The following is a 7,969-nucleotide window of genomic DNA, read 5'->3' as shown; positions in this document are numbered from 1 at the left end:
GAAAAAAGGGGAAGGGAAAAAGTGTAGAAGCGCCAAAAGGTTAACACAATGCTCTAGTGTTAAGAAGGCCTCATCACAGCGTCGATCATTATGAGGCGATGAACGCCGACGAGGCGCGACCTCCCCGCAGTGAAATAGCAATACAAGCCAAACGAGAGGCTCGTTTTTTAAACTCTTCGGTCCGCAAATCTCTTCTTCCTTAACCCTGGTGAAATAGAACAAAGATAAACAGCGAGAAACTGCCGACGAGGAAGACATCACAGGCTCCCCCGCTCCATAGCTTCTCCCGCCTGTGCATGGCGCCAGTCAGACTGCTTGCTTACACAAGCTCCTTGCGGCCGGAAGCATTCAGCAGCGCCAGCTAAGAGCTAGAAAACAAAGAACACACGCACGGAGAGCAGCAAATCGTATTTCGGCGGGTGCGAGGAAACAAGAAAGAGTGTTCGCAGCTGGCCTGAGCGCCTTCAGTGCAGCGCACGCTTCCGTTGCAGTCCAGCTGCAGGGCTAGCCTCCGAATCCCGGCAGAGTCACCAAACACCCTCCCTCCCTCCCTTCCTCTCCACGAGGCTTAATTAAAGAAAACAGACTTTGCATAAACGTCGGAATAGGAAGCAGCAGCCTGCGGGCAGAGGAGGAGGAGGAGGAGAGGCAGTGCGCGCACAGTAGTGCCTTCTCTGGCTTCCGTCTCCGTTCTGTAGATTACCCGCAAGTCGCGCTTTTTCTCGGCTGAGAAAACGTTTTGAAAAGGCCTCTCCCTGGGGAACGGAACGAAAGAACGAAGAGGAGAAGAAAGAGACAGAGAGTAGAGATAGAACTGCGGTGTGTGTGTCGGGAAGAAAGAGCGCGGGCGGACTGCTTTTGGCTCTGACCGCTCCGCAGGGAGTACTCTGTACATGGCGGCTCGGTCGCGTTGGCGAGGCAAATAGGGTTGGATGGGTTGGTGCACCGCGGGGGGAGGAACCACACACAGCGCGAGACGTCGAGTTTGCGGCGCGCAACTTACACTACATATAGCTAGATGCGGACGAGGAGAGAGAGAGAGATCTCCACCAAGTTCTCGCCCGGTAGTGCAAATTTTATTTATTTGCTTCATTTCGGGCGGGAAAGAAGTGAACCGTTTTTCCCCCAGCCAGCTGTCGAAAAGCCAAAGCGAAACGAACGTCGTCTCCGAACGGGAAATTAGATCGGCAAAAATCAGCCGGGAATCGCTCAAGCATGTCTGGTTAAGAGTCCGGACAAACCACTGCTTTTGCTACTGATCTTTTTATTTTCACGCAAGGTTTAGCCCCCAATTAAAGGGAATCCCACTGTATGCGTTGCAGAGCCAATGTTTTCGTCCCTGCCTTTCTGTGCTCGAAAAGCAGCCATCAGTTTAACACTGGTTAGCTTTTGCCTTTGACGCTCAACTGCACTCTACGGCAAGGAAATAAAAACGAACAAGCAGAAAATTTACGTGCCTTAACACCCCCGCCGCGGGTCATAGGAATCGTACAGCCGCATCAACACGTATACAACGCGATACGATGCGCTTCTATGTGCGTCGGGCTGAAGTCGGTAGCCTGTGTGAGATCGCTACCGAGGCATGGAAACGACACATTTGTCACGGAGTAGCGGTTTAAATTAATTGTTAGCTATCGCTACTTCTTTTCTCCTGAATATCGAGGCAATAACGTGCCTTGTATAGGCGTAATATATGAGCAGCAACTTAATTTAACAAGCCGGCCCGGTTTGGTGGTGGTGGTAGTGGTTTTATTAAAAAATAATAGCAAAAAGGAAGGAAAAGATTTTTGCTAGCCCCGGCATCTGCCATCGATACTGAAGCACCTGAGCTGGGGCAGCTTCAGTATCGATGGCAGATGCCGGGAGCACACGGTTTTGAAACTCGAGACATAGACGACCTTATTTCTGAACAACTGCAGCGAGGGATAAGAAAATACCGCAATCGATACAAGAAGGGCTTTCTTTACTGGTATTATCCCTTCGTTGCTCGAACGCTTAAATGTGATACACGGCTCTCTTTGCCCTGTGCAAGCACTTGGGCCAGTAACGGGCTTAACAATCCCCCCCCCCCCCCCATATCCCTTCCCTGAAGCGGTTTCTCTTCTCCAATCCAATAACTACAGCAAGGCAACTGATTTCACTAAGACAATTTGGGATGCTCACCGGCCGTGGGGGGAAAGGGGAAGGAGGTGTGCACAGGCTTCCGAAGGCGATATCCATTTCTTTGGGGGGAAAAAAAACAGCAACTAAGAACTCGCGAGCTTCGCTCCCCTCTCAAAAGAAGCGGGTTTTGGTTGAGACGGCTCCTCCGCAGAAGCCGGTTAAAAGATCCCGCGACGACCAAAAACAAACAAAACAATAAACCGGGGCTTTACGCACGCAACCCCCGGGGAGTTTCTATGTAAGCCAGTTGGGCGGTTAGAGAGCGAAAGCTAAACAAAGCCTCGAGCGAAACGGCTCGACAGTGCGCGAGGCCCCTCCACCGTAGCCGCCGCCGGAGACTCCAGTAAAAACAAACCCCGAGCGGCAGTATAATAAGCGTTCCGTTCGCAAGACCGGCGCGCTTGTAGCGAAGTTTTGACTTACGATGGAACGAGCGCCGTAAACTATTTTGGACCCCCCTTTCGCTGTTCTTGCAAGGCAGAGAGGTCATATGAGCGCCAGCAAAGTCGAGGCTGTACAGCCCGTATTGGAAGTAGTAGTCCACAACGGTCGTTGCCAAACGAGAAATATGAAGTTTTGGAATAGCAGAGCCGTGCTTACGTGCAAGAGAGTTTTAGCACAACCGGACAGCCGCACAGGACAAATACTTATAACGCGCTCTCATTGCTACCGTTGCAAGGCTTGCTGGGCCACACTTACCGCAAGGTCTCAGTTACCGTATCTAACGTTTTTACCATACGGCGGTGTTGAAACTCTCTATAGATGTATACCGGATCACCGGTATGCTAGAGGACTGCTTACTACATTTTTACTCTCAGATAGGCGTATACGTGTTTATAGTGTGTACAAAAGACAGAAAAAAAATTGGCTGTGGTTTAGCTCTGGTTAACCCTAGTTGAATTGCAAAAGCTTTGTTTCCTCGGCACGTCGTCTACGCAGCGTCTCATTCCGACGCTCTCGAGAACTCAAACCGGTCTCTCCAGCAGTTGGAGTCACTCCGCGACATGGCACGACTTCTTCTAGCCGCATCTTCTTTAGACGCTTCCCGAGTCGTGCGGCGCGCTCGTCTTGCGTCTCTTGAGCGCGTTGTCTCTACCTCGCTTCGTTCTGTCGTTGTTGCCTCTCTTTCGCGCTCTCCATAACGACTACAATACACTGAAGCGAAGCGCATATATATATATATACCCTCTCGAGGCGACACCTCCTCTCCCTCTACCGCAGCGGAGCACATCTGGTGGAGCGAGCGGCGACGGCAGCGGCGTCGACAGCGGCGCCATATGTTGGAGCGCAGCTGCGGTGTTGCTAGGCAACGGCGGTTGAACGTCGTCGGTCGGCCACGGCATACGGCTGAAGTGCGACCACGCGACAAGCCGAGCTAGCTGCCTGGCTGGCATAGTGTTGCTTTCGCAACAAAAACGAAATGCACGTGTCGCAATCACCAGCCGATATTGCAAGTAATCAGCTTGCGTTGATACAGAGATTTTGAAGCGAAAAACTTCATTATGCTAGGCAAAGCAGTCGTCGCGTAGGCCGGAGGATGACCTTGAACGACCTTCAGCCCAACCACGTTAGTCGTGTATGACCATACGTGGTACAGTTATGGTGTCGAACCCCTGACTCTAACCCCTGACCTTTAATGGCACATCTGACCTATGACCTTGAGTTGACCTTTGACCTTAAGAACACCGGCAGCGAAAGGCAAGCACGGAAAGGCAAGCGTGCTTGCCTTTCGCTGAATTCCAGGGTTAGCCAAGTTGAGCTACTGCCAATTTTTCATTTTTTTCACGCATATCAGAGGGTATACGTTACAGCGCCATCCACTTCAAAAAAAGGAGACAACACGTCCTTTTCGGTAAGGCCGCCGCGAGTTTGAATCGAATGGCGAAAAGATTTTTAAATCCAATTTTCTCGCCGCTAAATGCGTCTCTTGATGCCGGGCCAACGCGAACATAGTCAGATAATCAATTTTTACTGAGAACAATAATTGCACAGAGACAAAGCACTGCCGGGGGATGCTTGTTCGCGAGCTAATCGCGGCAAAGTTCGCACAGACAATTACATATAGCGCGCGCTTTTCTGAGTTGATAAAGAACACTTGTAATAAGGGAGTAATTGCTCATTTGCATTAACCCAAGAGCAACCAGGCGGCTACAAAGGAAAGGACAAAGGACTAGTTTTTCTTGAACTACGAAGTTTCTTGTACAGCTTTCCTTTGCGCTTGGGCGGATGGTAATGAGTAATCACTCCCTTATTACAAATTTACTCCCCCTTGACGGATTCCCCTAAAACATTTGACCAACACTTGTGTGCTAAAGCAATCCGTTGCGCACGCAGGTAAAGAAAAGCAAATTAAAAGTTAACAACTAACCCTCGGTAGCCTTGTAGATCCGCCCACTAATTTCTTCACTAATCAACCAGTTCGTTCATGCAATCATTTATCTACGCGCCTCTCTCGATCAGCCGCTCCGGTATTACTTGCCGTAAAAGCGAAGACGTCATCAATTCTTTTTTTTCTCCCAACTCCGGCGACTGTATACGCTAGTCAGGCGCCGTGGCAAAAGGCGCCAGAGAAGCACTATTTTTCTGCTGTCCGACGGCACATTCGCTCTGCCAAAGTGCCTGCCCACATCAGGAAAGAACTCCCAGAGCCGAAGAATCCATAATCCCCTCATTAAACAGAAGTAATGACGTCTCAGCGTTTACTTGAGACCATTACTTTAGAAGAGACGCGGCCAACCCGCCAAAGTGCACTCAAACTCATCGTCGCCAGGGAGAGACGGCATACGGTGGAGACCCAAAAGAGAGGAACAAAAACAAAATGTCGAAAGAAAAAAGAAACAGTCGGGGGAGGGGGAGGGAGAAACCGGCGTGAATATATAATTCCTCGCGATAAGAGCGCACTCCCCGAGTAGGTCTCCGGCGCGCGACCTCTCACGACTTCCACAGGCGGTCGACGACGAACAGTTGGCGGGGCGAAACGCCTATAAACCCGGCACTTAGGAGGAGAGAGCGACGGCGCTGTGCGCTCACTCTATTTGTGCGCTTGGTAGGAGAAAAAAGGGGGTGGGGAGGGAAAGAGGGGTTGGCACACACACCGCCGTCCGCGGAACGACTAGGGTTAAGACTTCCCGAGCCGCCACGGCAGCCAAGAAGTCGCCCGGGGGAGCAGAGCGGAACGCGTTAAGCCTGCCCCTCTGCTAGATGGCGCTCTTCGCGGGAGTAAGAGCAGCGTGGCGCCGAGATTACCGCAAAGGGCGAGGCACCGTTACTCGCGCGCGATCACTCACTCGAATGCACCCCGCTGCGAGACAGGGAAAGAAAAGGGCTTCCGGGAGAATGCGTCCCCAGGATGATGAGGGGGGGAAAGGAGGAAGCTAAGAAGAGCTGAGCGGAGTGAGTGTGCAGGGTGTGTCAAAAGTCCACAGGAAACAGGGTCTGCTTCTGAACGGCATAGTCGGACAGTATAGCATAAGCCTCGTTTACATGGGCCCGACAGCGGCGGGTCGAGTCAGGGGATCGAGTTGAGCAAGGTCAGCCCACCTCGAGGACTGCGCGTTTACATGAACTCGATGTTAGCGAGCCGAGACCGGTTCAACTGCAGCGATGGGGGTTTTCATTCCTGCTTTTTTTATTATTATTAGTCGCACCGTAGAATTATGGCGCATTCCAATAGGCGATCCGGAGCAGCTCTCCGAATACGCGAAGGAAAGAGATATCCGTCTCGGTCCAATCAGAACTAAGGATCGGAATCCAAATCACCAAATGAAACACGCTCTTCGGCTTCGCGGAAGCAGAAAACTTGCACCGGATCACTAATTGTAGCACAGCACAAGGCAACACAGTGCATTCAAAAAGCAGGCAAGCGTAGCAAGGGCGACAGAGGTTCACGTCGGGGGCGTGATCAGGGAATATGCTGGGAGCGGCTAGTGCAGAACAGGTATAAGAGGAGGGATATGAAAGAAGCATCTGTCCTGACGTAGACGCAGTTTGTGTGATGATGATGATTATGATAATGATGCTGAGTAGGGCAGTTGCGGCGCCAGTGAAGCTACCAAGGTCATCAGTGATTACTATAAGTCTCCTCCTCATCTGCCAGAGATTTTGAGCTTCGGCGGTATCGTAAATGCGCCATTGCAAAAGCTGAAAGCAGACGGCCAGTGGCAAGGGATTTTTGACGGGGAGATTCCTTTTCAAGAAGGTCGCGGTACAGATGCGAGTTGCAGAAGCCCAACAGTTAAACTTTCCTGCCCTCCTACCGATGGGAACGCCGGTTAGCAGTACGAAGAGCACTTCAGGTCTTCGTCCGGCGACACGCTGCCGGTTGGGGCAGCAATTCCAACTTACGACAAAACTTATTTATTAAAGACGGGACCGAAATACAAGGCAGTGATGACAGGGCAGTTTAAAGAAAGGCTGTTTAAAAAAGGCCGAGCTTGAGACTCGGCGCGCTCGTCCCAAGACGTTGTTTCCCACGGGCTTTAACCCCTTCGATAATTGGGCGGAGCTTGAGTAATCTAGCTCTCGCCCAATTTTAACCAACCGCAGTGCAGTGGCACCGTATGTGCAAGTGGGCGGAGCCCAGGGCTCGCCGGTCCGAGCCCAGTGGACCTCGCTCCTCCTGGAACGTGCTGGGCGCGTGACTGCGCGTACGCAGCTCGCTGCATGCGCATTCGATCCACCGATTGCCACGCATCGGAACAGAAAGGATTAGTGCCGCAGCTCAACCTAAGCGTGGGCGTCACGCCTCGACATACATTCCTCGATTTCGCCCCGGGCATGACCGCTCCTGGTAACAGGTACGGGGGGGGGGGGGTTGTCCCATCGGCCCTGTGGGCTTCCACTTAACACCAACTAAACACGAGAGTTTGGCCAGCTGGCGCATGGTTCAATGCCTCGTAGAGGACGCGGTAACTATAGACAGGGCGCGAAGTTTAGGAGAGGACTTGGCACGAAGAAGCCATTTTCTCGTCTGTTCCGTTTCTCACACAGTACAGTTGCTATCTCTAAGCCACTGAGCAAGTTGGCCGCCTGAACTGTTGCTCCGCGACAGGCTGTCGAAGCAAATAATGCCATAATTCGCGAGACTGGAGCAGCGGTTGCATTGTACTCTTATATGCGGCGCTGAATCCAGAACGGTTGCTGCGCGCGAAAGTGAAAATTGAAAATCGGCTTTGAGGAAATGAAAGACGCAGTAACTCTCTCACCTCTGGGTGGCCACAGGCCTAAACCGCGCCGTGAGGGAAGGGAGGAAGATTGCAGTGAAAGAAAAAAAAAATAGTGGAATAGGTGCCGTAGTGGAGGGCTCGGGAGTAATTTCGACCACCTGGGGATCTTTAAAGGCCGATTCACACGACGGACCATTCGCCCGTGGCCCGCGCATCACGTGTTCGTGAGTCACCAGACTGAGAGGCGTGCTGTCGGCCCGCGGACTGGACAACCAAGGAAGTTCAAGTTCCTCTCTCCTCGCAGGAATTAGCGGCGGCCCGCGAAAACGCGCGCGCCAGCTCTGGCAACAACCGCTCTTTCCAGTATTTCGGTTGCCGCATTTCGCTGAGTGGCGTTGAGCTAGCACCCGAAAGCCGAAAGCCGAGCTGACCGCGGCTGCTGCGTCTTTATGGAAGAAAAACGCTAAGGCGCCCCTGTGCTGTGCGCTGTCAGTGCACGTTAAAGATCCCCAGGTGGTCGAAATTATTCCGGAGCCTTCCACTACGGCGCCTCTTTCTCCCTTTCTTCTTTCACTCCCTCCTTTATCCTTTCCCTTACGGCGCCGTTCAGGTGTCCAACGATATATGAGACAGATACTGCG

The sequence above is a fragment of the Amblyomma americanum genome, chromosome 11 (assembly GCF_052857255.1).
Source record: "Amblyomma americanum isolate KBUSLIRL-KWMA chromosome 11, ASM5285725v1, whole genome shotgun sequence".
Classification (NCBI taxonomy): domain Eukaryota; kingdom Metazoa; phylum Arthropoda; class Arachnida; order Ixodida; family Ixodidae; genus Amblyomma; species Amblyomma americanum.
Note: the sequence above shows the minus strand (reverse complement) of the source record.